This window comes from Kogia breviceps, chromosome 3 (assembly GCF_026419965.1).
Source record: "Kogia breviceps isolate mKogBre1 chromosome 3, mKogBre1 haplotype 1, whole genome shotgun sequence".
Lineage (NCBI taxonomy): Eukaryota > Metazoa > Chordata > Mammalia > Artiodactyla > Physeteridae > Kogia > Kogia breviceps.
This window is the reverse complement of record NC_081312.1, coordinates 81,087,458-81,101,724: the sequence shown is the minus strand read 5'-3', so window position 1 is coordinate 81,101,724 and position 14,267 is coordinate 81,087,458. Positions and strand designations below refer to the sequence as shown.

General features: G+C 38.3%; 1 protein-coding gene across 7 annotated transcripts in view; it reads right to left on the bottom strand.

Moving 5' to 3' along the window:
• Positions 1-933: 933 nt before the first annotated feature.
• CDIN1 (CDAN1 interacting nuclease 1) overlaps positions 934-14,267 on the bottom strand; it is a 222,127-nt gene continuing 208,793 nt past the window's right edge. The window contains exons 12-13 of one of the 7 annotated variants that reach the window (XR_010839643.1): positions 14,035-14,104; positions 5,113-6,669 (exon numbers count right to left, since the gene is read on the bottom strand). The gene's annotated coding sequence lies outside the window, so the exon portion shown is untranslated. Of the gene's footprint in view, positions 953-5,112; positions 6,670-13,623; positions 14,105-14,267 lie in introns of those variants that run through there. The other 6 variants (XR_009334519.2, XM_067028922.1, XM_067028924.1 and 3 more) reach the window with 6 other exon arrangements.

Here is a 14,267-nt window from a genome sequence, read left to right as displayed (position 1 = left end):
AGTTGCTCACCTGTGAAGAACCACTATTCAAAGTAATTTCACCTTTTAAAGGCTCACTTTCTTTGTTTTGTCTACTGTTATTTTTATCCCTATTTTCAAATGAAATTTATTTTCTAATAGTTTTAGATTTATAGAAAAATTGTGAAGATAGTACAGTTTCCATTTATCCCATGTCGTTTCCTCTTTTATCAGCATTTAAGATTAGTATTTTATCCATATGTTTAATCACTAAAATAAATACTATTCTATATCCTCGAGATCCAAAAAATAAATGGGGGATGTCCTGCTTCCTTTTCTGTGATCTCAGCTTCCCTTCCCCACCGCAATGGGAAATAGTATATTTGCTGTAAGTAACAGTGTATTTGCTTATGGCATTCTTGGCTCCAAATACAGAAAAGCCTGACTCAACTGGCTTAAAAAGTAAAGAAAATTGGGCTTCCCTGGTGGCGCAGCAGTTGAGAATCCGCCTGCCGATGCAGGGGACGCAGGTTCGTGCCCTGGTCTGGGAAGATCCCACATGTCGTGGAGCGGCTGGGCCGGTGAGCCATGGCTACAGAGCCTGTGCTCCGCAACGGGAGAGGCCACAACAGTGAGAGGCCCGCGTACAGCAAAAAAAAAAAAAAAAGTAAAGAAAATTTATTACCGAGATAACAGGAGATGTGGCAGTTCCAATTTAGGGACTCAGTGACGTCCTCAGTCAGGCTTTTCCCATGTTTCTGCCTCCTCATCCTCAGGGAACTGGCTTGTCTGCAGTCTAGCACTGCTCCTGGTTGCCAGATGGCCACAGCAGTTCATGCATCTCATCCAGATACAACTACAACCAGCAGAAGAGGGACTGTTTCCTTTGTGATTCTTGATCAGCAAAGAAGGTCTTTTCCAGAAGCCTTTCAGCAGACTTTCTCTCAGCTGTTTTTGGTCCAATTGCATCATATGTCTACGCCTATACCAGTCACTGGTAAGAGAAGGGAGGTGCTGTGAGTGGCTTAGAGCAATCATGATGTGCCTCTTAGGGTTGGGGCTGGGGTTCTCTTCCTCTGAGGAAGTATACAGCCTAGGGGACAGTGGACACAAGCAAAAGTAATGCTGGGGTTGGTGGTGTGGTGACTGTCTGGTGAGTAGGCAATTAACAAAGGCAACTACCACAGATATTACTACATTTGCATAATAATGGTGAGTGGAAGAAATTTAAATAATAAAATAACAAACACAATATTTGCTTATTACAAACCAGGTGTTTTCTAAGATAGAAATGGGATTCTGTACCTAAATAATATCATCAAGGCCTTTTCTAACATGCTTTGAAGTAATGAAAATTTGGGGACATAATATGGTTATTAGGGGCCTTTAAAATTTGCAAAGCTGCCTATTTTACAGATATGCCAAATAGATATTTGTTGAGTTGTGTTGAATGAATATTTTGTCCAAGGCAGTGAAGCAAGATATATTTTTCCTTTTTGCTTGAATATGATTTACTCTTCTAAATTTTGACTTTAAACAACATATACATATTTCAAGCAGAGTTAATATAGATAAGTTAATATATTATTATTTTATAGATAGTAAATTGAATCAGGGAAAAGTGTAACTTATAAACTGTCAAAACATTACCAACATTTGAAGAACAAGCTCAGTTGAAATTATTATCCATTAAAATAAATTTACATTTATATGCTTTTGTTGTTTATTGAGGTATAATTTACAGAGTTTTTTGGTGCAGAGTTCTATGATTTTTGACAAATGTATACAGTGTGCAACCACCAGGATTAAGACAGAGATAGTCAATTTCCTCCCCTCCACTTTAATCCCTGGAAATCACTTCTTTGATTTCTGTCCCTATAGTTTTGACTTTTCTAGAATATTATAAAAATGGCATATACAGTATATAGTCCTTTAAGTCTGGCTTCTTTACTCAGCATTACTCTTTTGAAATTTTTTAATGTGTGGTGAGTATCTTTTGTTGGTTCCTATTTATTATTGCTGATTAGAATTCCATTGTATGGATGTACCACAGTTTGTTTACCTATTCATAAGTTGGTGGACATTTGGCTTGTTGCCAGCTTTTGGCAATTATAAATAACATTACTGTAACTGTTCCTGGAGAGGTTTTTTTTAATGAAACATTTGTCTTCATTTCCCTTGGGTAAATTGCTGGGTTATATGGAATGTATTTAATGTTATAAGAAACTGACAAGTTTTTTAACCAAGAGGCTATATACCATTTTGCATTTCCACCAGCAAGCAATGTGTGAGTTTCAGTTGCTCCACATCTTCTCTCAACATTTGGTAATGTCAGTTTTTTAATTTGAGCTATTTCAGTAGGTGTGTAGTGATGTATCGTTGTGATTTTAATTTGTATTTTCCTAATGATTAATGATGCTGAACATCTTTTCATGTGCTCACATGGCATATTCCTTCATTGGTGAAATGACTGTTCAAATATTTTCCTGATTTCTTTTTATTGAGTTGTTTGTTTTTTTATTATTGTTTTCAGAGTTTTAAAAATATTCTGGATACAAGTTCTTATTAGATAGGATTCACAAATATTTTATCCCAGTTTGTGTTTTATGCTCATTATGTTCATTTTCTTAACCATGTCTTTAGGAGATTAATTGATTTTTAAGATTCAAATTTGTATGTTCTAGGTCTGGAAGAAAGAAAACCAATTTGTTTATGCCTACTTGAAGATTGGGGTTAGCTAAAATGCCTTTCAAAAACCCAAAAGGCCGTGATAATTTTTATAATAGATTTTTCTCTGATATCCTAAAAAAATGTGAAGCAGCAATAACATTAAGGCTAAAATTATGAACTATGTTAGTTACAACATTCATAATTTTTTATCCTATAGGTATAGAACAATGTTCATGAACTTTTCCTTATGGTTCATTATAACACTGTTATGTCAGAAGAACCAAAAAAAAAAATTACTATGAGGGATTGCCAATGAGTCACTGGGATAATGTTAAGTAATAGAATATTAAGTCAATACTCTTTTTTTTTAAAACAATATTTGGAAATTTTACTCTACTTATTGAGATAGGCTAGGATGATTCTGTGGTAACAACCCCCAAATCTTAGTAGTTAAATGCATAAAAGTTTAATTCTGGCCCCTATTGGGTGGTGATGGTGCTGCTGGTGTGTAGGTTGCTCTATTTAATCTCTCAGAGCTCACGAGGGTAGAGACTCAAATTTGCTTGGGTGGTACAGTGGGAGAAGAGAGAGAATGGAGAATCCTGCAGGTTTTTCACTGCCTCACTGACAGAGGTCTTATCCACTCACATTTCATTAGCCAGAATTGGCCCTGTGTAATCACAAAGGGGCTGGAAAGTGTAGTCTCCTGTACATTCAAGAGGTCAAGGAGAATATTGGTGAGTGCTAGCAATGTTTATCATATTTCTAAAAATAACATAAAAGATAAATTATAACCACCTTATTTAAATTAGACATTTTGAGACAGCCTTATTACTTACTTGCTGGAAAACCTTGAACTAGTTACTTAACTTCTGCGAGCCTAAACGACCTCATCTAGAAAAGGGGTAATAATGATAGCTAACATTTATTGAGTGTATACTAGGAGCCAAGATCTGTTATAAGTACTTGACATATATATAATGCTTTAATTTTTTACAACTCATATTCAGGAGGAACTTATTACCACCATTGTTACAGATGAGGCAATCGGGGTACCAGGAGCCTAAGGAATTTGCTGATTCAGAAGGTTCATGAGACTTGGTTCTGATTGGAACTCAGGCATCTGGTGCCAGTGCTGCTAGGCTTCATGACTAGGCTATACCTCCTCTTTTGTAGGTAATCATACCTGTTTGAACTAGATGTGTATTAATTAGATTAATTAGATGTGTGTTGCACAGTAGGTGCAATCCTTGTCATTATAAACATTTTAGATGTGCTGGCAAAGACAGAAAGAGAAATTTGGCTAAGGTATTCAATTGAATAATCCAGTGAAAATGCTATTGTTTTATGGGGGTGTGGAATGGAGAGGGAGATGGGAAGGGTTATCCCCAAATGATTGTATATCTGGCTAAGTTTCTACCCACAGTTCTTTGCTCTCTATAACATTTTTCATTGTGATCTCAGTATTGACAATGATGTCCCTGGAGATTTCAGTTCTGGCATAGACACCTGACATATTTTCAGAGTTCTACAAAATAATGAATTTGATGGGGGTGCCGCAGAATAAATTGCTGGGTTCATCTCCTCTCTGAGGGCAAGTAGCTTCCATCCTAGCCCTCTTAGAGTTTCATGTTGCTTAGGGATCAGTGTTTCTGGGTATGTCTTGAGCAACCAGTAACTTTGTTAGATATTTCATTCAAATCCTCCCACTGTGCATGTAAGAAATCACCAAGAATCCTGTTCTAGGAATTCAAAAGATCCCTCTGTCAGTTAGGAATGCTTTTGGGTGAAAGTAACAGAACACCTAAGGGGTGATTGTTTAAACAAGAGGACTTTGGCAGTGCTGACCCAGACTCAATGGCTCCATTACTTCTGTCTCTGGTGATTTCTTAGCCTTTTCCTCACAGTCACAAGATGGCTACTGAAGCTCCAACCATCCCACCCTTATACCAAAAGTAAAGTGATGGCAGAAAATGGGCTTTCCTTTTATCAGGGAAGATAAGTTTTCTCTGAAACCTCACAGTACATGTTTCCTCACTGCTCACTGGTTACAATGGTGTTGCATGCTCATTATTGGACCAGTTCACCATGTGTTGGGATAAAGCATCTTCCTCCAGTTCTTGATAAAAACTGTATTTCGCTAGAAAGGATAAAGGAGTGCGTGTGTGTATGTGTCTGTGGGTAGGCAATAAATTTTGTTTGCTACATAGCCCTTCTCTCTCCTATAGGCACCCAGGGGCAGATCACTCCCTATATGGATTTTCATTCTGAGAGCCTATTGGCTGCTTTGGAATTGATCCCAGAACCATACTAGGTGGTAACATTGGACTCCCCACCCAAGATGGGGAAGGTCAATCAGACTGTCTTTGGTGAGCCTCCAGCACATGGGGAGTTAGGGTTCCTATAGCTACCCTTCTTCATCATATCTCCAGCTATATGAGCCACTGCTTATGTGCTAGTTAGAATGAATGAAGAGACTATTTTGGTGATTCTGTGTTAATTTGACTTCAAAGAGTTGCAAACATAGATCAATTTTAGGCAATAACCAGATCAAGCCATTTCAGGACAGTTTGTATCAGTCTTCATGTTTTTAACAAGATATGATGCCAGGTTGAGTCCGATGCAAATTCATTTGAAATTTTCAAGTTCAGTTAATGAAGGCGTCTAGATTATCTTTAGACCACACAGCCTGCTGCGCTAAAATGGGCCCATTGCAAAGTTATTCTCAAGGGCTGTTACGTCTGTTCCGCCGAACTTTTACTGTTTGTGAGTAAAAAGGGATGATAGTATTTTTGCTCTTCAAGTCTCCCTTTCATAACTTATGCAACGCATCAGCAAGAGTAGGGGCCACTGAGGGCACCATGAAAGTTTACAGTGCACACCACCAGTTTCCTTTCAGTTGCTGTTACACCACAGTTGAGGTTGGAGGTGTGGAAGGAGCATCACCAGGGGAAGCCCCTGATATGCATGGTTTGGTATCTACTCTGCCAGCGTTTCATGAGATGCTACTAACCAACTATGAAAAGACATTCTCTGGGTGTTGATCACAGGTTAGTCTGGGCAAATGACACTACAATTTAATTTTCATGATTGGTATGCATTTAAACATTTTAATATTTATTTTTTAAAATTGTATTTCAGTTTTCAGAAAACATAGAGTATGGAGAAAGAAATCATCCTCTTTAGAATAAGCATTTTTTCCAAGTTTCCTTTATGGTTGTTAAGTAAATAAATAACTTCTACAAGACTCATAGCCCAACTGGTTAACTCCTCCGTCCGCGGACACAGGAGCACTTCTTCACCCGGCAGGGATGCTGTGAAGCCTAGTTAATTGTTTGCAAAATGATCCCAAGCTCCCCGATGAAAGCAGCCACACTTCCCATGCCCGTTGTTACTGTTAACAGTGTTCTCTGCTGCCAAGGAGAATTGGATCCAGAATCTGCCTGGATTTTTTAAAAAAATATTTATTTATTTATTTTGGCTGCGTTGGGTGTTTGTTGCGGCGAGCGGGGGCTACTCTTCGTTGCGGAGCGCGCGGGCTTCTCATTGCGGGGGCTTCTCTTGCTGCGGAGCACAGGCATTGAAGAAGACTGGCTTGTGTTCAGAGAGGGGCGCATGGGTGTTCGTTCAGTTGTTGGAAAATTGTTCAGCTTGCCTGTGATCTCATTAGGTTTACCTTTAGAGGTGGTGCGCTAGCCAAAGTCGGGTCTTTTACAAAGCTGCCTCCAATAGCGTAACGAGCATCAATCAGAGGAAGAATCCAGGAACAAACCAGTCATTTCCCCACATTCCTTTTTGCTTTGCTTTTTTAGTTTTTTCAGAGATCAAATTCAAACGGCATTTTATGCTTTCTTTCACTGAACTAACAGTAGCCTGGAGAAGGTATTTCAATCCCTTTATAGAAACTTTTTCTGTAAAGTGCACTTTCTGGGGCTCATCTGGAGCACTGCTGGTTTGGGCCTTCAACTGGACCTGGAAGTGCTGGCTGGTCCCTGCGTTGTGCCGTCTCCAAAGTCGTATTTATGGCAAAGGCTACGGTAACTATCAAAAGAAACATGGGCCTTTGTTATACAGCAGAAACTAACACATTTGTAAAGCAATTATACTCCAATAAAGATGTTAAGGAAAAAAAAGAAAAGAAAAAGAAGAAAAATACAAAATAACGTGGACTCTGCCTCTGAGCTCCTCTGGAGCAGGGGAATGTTAAGCGAGACATCCGTCTGCAAAAACAGTCGACTAAATATGTCCACTGCCTGTCCCTGAACTTTAGGAAAAATGGTTTATACTAAATGAGTTTTAGAAAAGCAATAAAAGCCAAGCTATCCCCCTTATACTGATTTCTATATTAACAGAGAAAACACACATTTTAAATGGTGCATATCATTTATTAGAAGGATCATTCTATGGTAGTAATATTATCAATAACTATATCATGTATAATACAACTGTATGGTACCAGTTTTGTTAGAGCTCTGATGTACGATGTATTAGGTACTAATCTTATTTAATCCTCACAATAGTCCTATGTGATAGGTATTTTGATTTTACAGTTGAAGAAATTGAAGATTTTACAGCTCAGTTATTTGTAAGTGGAGAAGCAGGGATTCCAACCTGTCATCAAAGCGTGTGTAAGTCACAAGGTTCTACTGGGTACAGTTCTAGAACGTGATATACTAATCATTATTGGTAATGATCAGAAAAATTCATGATTTACTATTTATTTAAATATTAGTTATAGGAACGGAGGATGATAAACATAACATCTGTGAATTTTTTTTTAACAGAAGAAAAATAAATTGAAAATGTAAATCAGCCGGGGGAAAAAATGTCTTCAAACTGTTTCCAAAATCATTCTCAGTGGCAAATCCTTAGGCTAACTGGCAATGTATAGAAACTGAATGCTGGGAATTCTCTAGTGATCCAGTGGTTAGGACTCCACGCTTTCACTGCTGAGGGGCCCAGGTTCGATCCCTGGTCAGGGAATGAAGATCCCGCAAGCTGCGCAGTGTGGTCAAAAAATAAAAAACCCAAAGAAAAGACAAAAATACCCCTGAATGCCACCAAATGATAAGGATTTTAGGTTACTAAAGTGCAAATAAAATGGGAATTATTTCTGTCAAAGCAAGAGCTGATTTCTACTACAGAGATTAGGGAATCAGGGACAGGGCAAAAACAGTAAGGTTCAGAATGTTTATTTAAAAATATACCATGATCCTTTACTTTGTAAATACTAAACATAACTTAGGTATTGGAAGTTCCTCCCAGAATACATTATTAACCCCATGGTGGAAAGGACAGTGGACAGGAGGCTAGGAGGGACAGATTCTAGTCCTGCCTCCAATTAGCTAGGTCTGTGACCTTGGACAAGTCACTTGACCTCTCCAGACTTCAGTTGTTTCACCTGTACAACGAGGTGTCTGGTCCTTTCCAATTCTAAAATTCTCAGAGTCTATGAGTCAAACTTATCTCATCTTTGCTAATGGCTCAGTTTTACTTTCCATACACCTCTTAGGGAATTGTCAAGGAACCAACTGAAAATGCAGTTCAATTCTCACATGAGTTTCTTTGCTCACTCCATGCCCCCAAGCTGCTGCTGCTGTTTTTAACCCCTTTGTCATTGGGAAACACTTTCAAGGATAGTGGGGAAGCAAGTAAGATGAAAATAATTTACCAAAAGATGGAGTTTTACATTTATATGCAATGCACTTATGTCCACTTTGCCATCTCATTCGTTGTTCTGCTTTTCGATTACCCTCTGTTAGTTTGGATTGCTTTTTTTTTTTCACTTACCACAAAATCCTATTTAAAAAATTGTAACTTGGAAAACCAAGATGGATTCTTCTATTCAAATTAGCAAGGAACAAAATATTTTTAGATTTTTACCTACTAATTTTCCATGTGCAATGATTGTCATTATTTTAGCTGATAGAATTAATGAGCTGATTCAATTAAAAGGTTTTAGGAAAATTATTTATGGCTTAATGGTAAGTATATTAACAAAACCTCCATTACCGTGTACAGCATACCTATCTCTTTCATCCTTGAAAATATTGTAAGATTTCTTTTTGGGAGCATATTTTAAAACAAATATAACAAGTATACAATAACTACTTTATAAAAATGCCCTGCACTAAGTAGGAAATTGATACCCAGATGATATAAAGACCATGAAAGAGAAGGAAGGCACAGTCTGCAGCTGACCTTGAAACCTCAAGCCTGTTTTTACCAGGAAAACAAACAAGAAAACTTAAAAACTAATGAGTATGTGAGACCATCTAATAGGAGACAATCCTCAAATCTCATGATCCTCACCCAGAGCCCAACATATAGACACCCAATGTTTTTCATCAATGTCATGTAACTTGTAGGCGTTTACTTTACTGACAGCAATAATTATCTGTGGCCTTCTAAAGTGTTTATCTTGAGTTTTAAAATCATATTTCTATTGAAATATTTTGCTTATATGAATTACTAAACAGATCTCAGCCATGGACAGATATTATTTCACTTGATGCTATAGAACCAGTGAAAAATGTTACGGCTTATTTTATTACTCAGCCCCATGAACAAGATTATGAGTTCTGTTCCAAATGCTTAGAATGTATTTATACTTGCACTAAACATGAATGACCTAGTGTGGGAATTCAAACTATGTGGCATCTATGTGATCACTACCCACTCCAAAGATTAGTGCCCATAATTGATCACAACCCTATTTCCCGCTGAGCTGAACTCGGCCTCAGAATCCTTCTCTACAGCAGTGGATGCAGCTACCACAAGCAAATAGAAAACTATTGGCTGCCTGACATCTAGAAGTAAAATATCTTATTAAAAGCCCCATAGGTTTGCCTCATTCCTTATTACCCTATAATTGTCTTCCCTGAAATCTTCAGGTCTTTTGTTTTCATTTTGACAAGTAATGATGTATTTTTCAAAAAAAATGATCATTTGGGACTTCCCTGAGTGTCACGGTGGATAAGAATCCGCCTGCCAACAGAGGGGACATGGGTTCGAGCCCTGATCCGGGAAGATCCCACATGCCATGGAGCAACTAAGCCCATGCACCACAACTACTGAGCCTGTGCTCTAGAGCCCGCCAGACACAACTACTGAGCCCACATGCCACAACTACTGAAGCCCGCATGCCTAGAGCCCGTGCTCTGCAACAGGAGAAGCCACCGCAATGAGAAGCCTGCACACCACAACGAAGAGTAGCCCCTGCTCGCCACAACTAGAGAAAAGCCTGCATGCAGAAACGAAGACCCAACGCAGCCAAAAATAAATAAAATTAAATCTTAAGGAAAAAAAAAGACCATTTATTGCACATTTTTGAATTTCCCACAGCACCTCAAACACTTCTAAACACACATTAGGGACTCTATAAATACTTGTGTCTTGAAGAGCCTAAATGCTAGAAACACAAGATGGAAACATCCCACAGAGCCAAAGAGGACCCAATCGCAGTGACGTCTGTCCTGGGCTTCAGTTCTCTCCAGACACTCACAGAAGGAATCACACACCAAAACGGCCCCAACAAATTAAGTCCCGGGAGAGCAAAGGAGAAACATGGAAATTCCAGTTCCTTTTGTGTTATGTTTTCAAAATATGCGGAAATATGCCAAATGCCTTTGATAATATACTCTGAATTAATGACTAACAGGGAAATGCCCGCTGAGCAGTTCATGGACAGTGTCTCTCCCAAGTCAGATCCTGTTGGCAAATGACCAAAGAACCCTTCTCTCCTGAGCCAGCAGACACTTCTATGGCCAGGAAGCACTCTGACATCAACTCAGCATTATAAAAGTGAGCAATTAAAAGCACCATTTGAAGTTAATCTAATAATTCCACTGAATATCCCCAAACCTGTGTACAAAACATATTTGATCTGGGACCCTGACTTGATTTTAGGGTAAACTGTTTCTTAAATAGAAATATAAAGATAAGCCTTAAGCCTTTTTTTTTTTAAAAAGAGAAACAAATACAAGATTTTAAAATGTTTGAGTTAATTTAGCAATATACTGGATAAACAATAAGGTACTAAGGCTAAATTTAAGGCAAATGCAATGAAAGAACATGAATTCCCCTTAAGACTAAGTATCAAATAGTCTGGTTGATGAAACTGCTGTATTTAAGGTTTTGCGGGTTTCTAAAGTAATTAATTCTCTAATTAACACCAAAATATATGATGCTTTTCTCTGATTCCAATACATACACCCAGTTTTCAGCTGAAGAAAATGAGAAAAATTAAAAGGGCCCAATAATTTAATGCAAGCAAGTGAGAACATATTTAATATAAATTTAACAGTCATTCATTTGTACATTCAACATTTATTGAACACCTGCTCTGTGCCAGGAACTCTGTTAGCTATTAGGGGTTAGAGCAGTGAACAAGATATAGTTCCTACTCTATGGAGCTTACAACCGAGTCAGAAATCTTGCCATTAAACAACTACAGAAAGAAATATGTTAACAATCGAGATAAATGTGGCACAATCAAATAAAAGGCTCTTGTTTACAACTTTTAGTTTACTTACAAAACTATGGTTTCCTACAGAGGTCGTTTGGATTATGTAAATTTTGATTTGCCCTATAAAAGAAATTTCAATTAAAATTAAAAGATAGAGTCTCCTATAGATACACTCAGCTGTAATTTTGGATTGTATCTGTGTTGAATATAAAAATGACAAAGGCAATTTTTTTTTTTTTTTTTAAAGAAAAAGTGCTAGTAGCTATTCTAGAAATACTTTTAACGGAGGCTGTTTCCAGGGGAATTCATGACTGCTTTAGGTTAACGGTTGGTGGCTTCATGTTCAGGCCTCAAACTCTGAACTTCCATTGTTATCACTTAATTGACTTGGTTATATCTCATGTCAGCATTTCCAAATGACCTTCCTTTTAAAAAATAAAAATTACCTGACATAGAAGCATTGTTGCAGCAATCCCACACTATCTTTATGTATGGCTGGGCCTAGAATCTGCTTAGCTTATCTACCGCTAGGGTACCTCCCATCATCCTTGCTTATAACATGAGACAGCTCCAGGTACATGCATGTTGAGGGAAAAGAGATGAAAAACGAAATCTATCTATTATCATGACTATTATTAAGATGACAACTAAATCCACTGATATCCACTTTATTCTAAGACAGGGAGTTAGTCTTAAATACCTTGCATATCACAATTAAATATTGTCAAGTTATGCTTATTTTAAAGCAGGATTATGTGCATCTTTTCCTTACTACAAATGTCTCCGAATGTTTAGTTGTGCTAGTTAACCAGATGGAAACTTAAATCCTCTTTACGTGTACATGAGACAACAATAAGAACAAATTGGGTTTCTTTAATGAGTGGGATTTTATATAAAGTAGGTATGACGCCAAGATGGAACTCTGCTAGACTGACTGAAGCAAATTAAGGCATCAAATGAGCGTTTCCCCTCCCCCTGCATTGTGGAAAAGTTTTAAAAGTCGTTTTGAAGTACTTTGATCAAGCTTTGAAATCATTTTAGTGGGTGACTATTGTATGAAAACTGTAATTTATAGTCCTTGACCTAAGCAGCTCTTTGTCTCACAGCCACATTCAAAACAATAGCAGGAAAGTGAAAAACACAAGGGGAACCCAAGCTGTTCTGGTTATTATTTAATTCATAATTCCATTTTCCTTAATCTTTCGAATCCAGGCATGTTCTTAATAAAACATCTTCAGACTGTTTTTACTATATATAGGAAGGTTAGTTTGGGGTAATAATACAATTAGATGGTCCGAACTTTTGTCACTGCAACGCTTCCTTAACCTGAGAGTGACTTACCAGGCAGGTCCAGAGAGGCACCTCTCTGTAAGTGGTGACTGTGCCGGCAAACTCCTATTGTTTGCCTTTTATTTCCTCTCTAGTTAAGCTGGCTTTGTTCCTTGACCCTAATTGAGAATGTGCCAATTGGGAGATTTTCTCCTCCTGTCCTATTCACAATATAGTTATACTTTTGAGGCAACTTGCAGATCACATGGAAAATGGCAAGCTGCCCCCAACATGAACGAGCTAGGAGTGATTCTCTAACTAAATCAGAGACATTTTACTATTTAAATTCGTAATTTTAATCAGCTGAACACCACCATTCAGCCTGAAAGTATCTGTAAACCTCACATGTTCTTTTAGCTCCTTTTGCCAAAACAGTTACTGACACACTAAACCTCACACCATATTTGCCCCTGTAATATCTTAGTTACAAGTTTTATCATCTTCAGGTGCCAAAGATGCTTAGGTGTGCTTTTTGCCAGAGAGCTTAGGTCAATTGTTCTCCCCCAACTTGGACTCTGAAAATATATGGATCAGGACTCCAATGAGCTGCATTTTGGTCCTGGGATCATTTTCTAGAGAGAAAAAGAGCCAAGGGGTAGTGAGAGAGTGCAAGAATATGTATCCACATGGAAGGAAACTGCAAAGGCAGGAGAAGGCTAGGACGGCAGGGAAGAGGCAGGAAGTGAGGGGAGTACAGCACATGGAAGATTTAATTCAACTGAAACTCCAGATCCTAGGGCGGAACAGGTTAAAAAGAGCAGACATCTCAGCTATCTTCATTCCAGAGAGGAAAAGGAAACACTGGGTGTAGCTCCTCAGGGAGGGGTGAGTGAATTAACTGTTCACTTGGGGGCTGTGCATTAATTAGTGAGCCCCCACCCCACCCTAGGGCCCATTTAGTGGATGATCTCATCCAGGGCTCTAAGCTATCCCCTAGAGGCTTCAATGAGTGAATGCACCCCCCAAAGAGGACAATTTATCATCTTTTTCCAGGGTGGAATCAAGCCTTGCCAATAATGAGCAGGTACACACACTGATGCTTAAAAGAAAATGATTCCCCCTGGAGATCCATCTTTCTACTCTGCACCCCTGAGCCTCCCTTTTATATATGATTTTAGGAGTGTTTAGAAGAGTTGACATACACCTCGCCTGAAGCAAAAGAAAAAAAAAGAATTCTCACTGTTTTTTGTTTGTTTTTTGGGTGGAAATGGGGTGGGAAGGGCTTTATGAAGTCACCTGAAATATCAGCACTGGATCAGCTTTGTTCTGAGCTCATGCCTCTGCATGCTTTGAACAAATAGGGTCTCCTGTTTGTTTGTGAGAGCAGACACTGGGCAAGTCTATATATGAAGAGAGAACATCATTTAGTTTTATGTTTGTACACACACTCCTGCTTTCTGACTTGGCATAATTCATTAACACAGTTTGCAGAAAGCTCCATAACACAAGATTTGACTTTAATGTTAATATTCTAATGATGAGAGCAAAAAAAAAAAAAGTTGTCACCCCATGTATACCCTCTAGGGCTGATGTTTACAGTGTCTAAATTTAAAAAACAAATAAGTAAACAAACAACACATACAGTTAGACCACAGATAAGTATTCCTTACGTAAAAGAGGGAGAAGGAGGATTTCAGCTTCCAGTCTGGGAACGCTAGTGCCCTCACCACACTCCTCCAACTGAAAAGTAGTAGATGTTATAATCACATTAGTTTTTATGTTGAATAAAGCTTAGGTGTTTTTTTTTTATTTTTTTCTTTTTTGCGGTACGTGGGCCTCTCACTGTTGTGGCCTCTCCCTTTGCGGAGCACAGGCTCCGGACGCGCAGGCTCAGCGGCCATGG